The sequence below is a fragment of the Gossypium hirsutum genome, chromosome D05 (assembly GCF_007990345.1).
Source record: "Gossypium hirsutum isolate 1008001.06 chromosome D05, Gossypium_hirsutum_v2.1, whole genome shotgun sequence".
NCBI classification, from domain to species: Eukaryota; Viridiplantae; Streptophyta; class Magnoliopsida; order Malvales; family Malvaceae; genus Gossypium; species Gossypium hirsutum.
Window position 1 is genome coordinate 46,495,444 of NC_053441.1, and position 2,598 is coordinate 46,498,041.

Genomic DNA, 2,598 nt, shown 5'->3' on the forward strand with positions numbered 1-2,598 from the left:
CAAATAAGAAAATAAAGAAATAATCCACACAAGATCAAAGTGTTTGCCAATTAAGCACAAAATAAACTATGATACACTTGAACTAAGGAATGAAAGTAAAATATCACAAGTGTATACAAGAAAATTATGGAAGTATTGGGCACAAAGGTTGTTTGATTGATGATTTTTCTTGAATATGTTTTCTTGTTGTAGGATCTTTAAAAGTTGATATATATACCCCCTAATTGATTTCAAATTATTTAGGTTGTTGTGGTAGTTAATAGAGTCATTGGGGATGTGATAACCAGAGCATTTAATACATCTGCAATAATGAGTATCAATACTAGATAAAAAAATATCGATAGTTTTTGCATTTAGTGACCGTTGGAGTTCAACTATCGATACCAAAGCAATTTTTATCGATACTTTACGAATAAAATTTTAGCAATTGTTAGTTGGAAAGCATCGAAAAATGTGTATGAAGTCAGAAGTTTTTTAGGAATTGTCAGTTATTATTGGAGGTTTGTGAATGGGTTTTCGATGGTAGCTTCTCCGATGACACGGTTGTTGCAGAAAGATGTGAAATTTGAATGGATCGACAAATGCAAGCAAAGTTTTGACCGGTTAAAAGCTTTGTTAACTAAAGCACCAGCTTTGGTCCAACTTGAATCGGGTAAGAAATTTGTAATTTACAATGATGCATCATTGAATAGTTTAGGCTGTGTCTTGATGCAAGAAGGTAAAGTAGTAGCCTATGCTTCTAGATAGCTAAAACCACATGAAAAGAATTACTTGATACATGATTTAGAATTGGCAGCCATTATTTTTGCATTGAAAATTTGGCGACACTATCTGTTTGGTGAAAAGTGCCATATATTCACTGATCATAAGAGTTTAAATTATCTAATATCGAAAAAAGACTTGAACCTGAGACAACACAAGTGGCTTGAATTATTGAAAGATTATGATCTGGTTCTCGACTATCATCCGGGAAAAACCAATGTAGTTGCAAATGCTCTAAGCAAAAAGTCTCTGTTAGCTTTACAAGCAATGAATACCCGATTGTCGTTGTCTGATGATGGTTCAATCATAGCTGAGCTAAAAGCTAAACTGACATTCCTACAGCAGATTTGTGAAGCTTAGAAAAATTATGATGAATTACAAGCTAAATGGGTACAATGTGAGTCAATTTCTGATTCAAAATTTTAGATTAAACCTGATGATTGTCTGTTGTTCAGAGGCCAAGTATATGTATCAAGGAATTCAGAGCGTGTACAGAATATTTTACACGAAGCTCATAATGGTACTATGTTTGTTCATCTGGGGAGTAATAAAATGTACAACGATTTGAAAAAGATGTACTGGTGGCTGAGAATGAAACATGATATTTCTGAATTTGTATCTAGATGTTTGGTATGTCAGCAAGTTAAAGCTAAACATCAGGTACCTTCGGGATTATTACAACCAGTGACGATACAAGAATAGAAATGGGAAAAAGTTAGTATGGACTTTGTATCTGGGTTACCCCTATGCCCAAAAAAGAAAGATGTTATTTGGGTAATCGTTGACCATTTGATGAAGTCTGCACACTTTATTCCAGTACATATAGATTTCTCCCTGGATAGATTAGCAGAGTTATATGTTTCTGAGATTGTTAGGCTACATGGGGTGCCGGTCTCTATTATTTCAGACAAAAATCCATGATTTACATCCCGATTTTGGAGCAAGTTACAAGAAGCTCTGGGTACACAGTTATATTTCAATACTGCATTCCATCCACAGACTGATGGCCAATCCGAACGTGTAATACAGGTTCTAGAATATATGCTTCGGTGCTGTGTACTAGAATTCGAAGGCAGTTGGGAGAAATATCTTCCTTTAGTCGAATTCACATATAATAACAGTTATCAGTCGAGTATAAAGATGGCAGCGTACGAAGCTCTATATGGTCGTAAATGTAGAACTCCATTGCATTGGACTGAACTCAGTGAGAAGAAGATACATGGAGTTGATCTGATTCGTGAGACTGAAGAAAATGTGAAAGTAATCCCAGATAGCCTGAAAACAGCTTCTAATCATCAGAAATCCTATGCAGATCTAAAGGGAAAAGAAATAGAATTTCAATTTGGTAACAAAGTATTTCTGAAAGTTTCTCCTTGAAAGAAAGTTCTTCGGTTTGGTCGTAAAGGAAAATTGAGTCCACGATTTCTCGAGCCATACGAGGTCATTGAGAGAATCAGACCTGTTGTACACTGATTGGCTTTACCACCAGAACTAGAAATGATCTACAATATTTTTCATGTGTCTATGTTATGACGGTATCGATTAGATTCTTCACATGTTATCTTTCCAACAGAGGTTGAGATTCAGCCTGACATGACTTACAGTGAAGAAACCGATCAGAATTCTGGCACGTGAGACAAAGCAATTAAGAAATAAAAAGGTAGCTTTAGTAAAAGTTCTCTGGAAATGACAAGGTATAGAAGAAGCTACTTGGGAACTTGAAGGAACTATGAGGAAGCAATATTTTAACCTCTTTACTAGTAAGATTTTTTAGGACAAAAATTTTTAAGGGGGAGAGTTGTAACAGCCCGTTTTTAGTGAAATTGGAATAGTGGT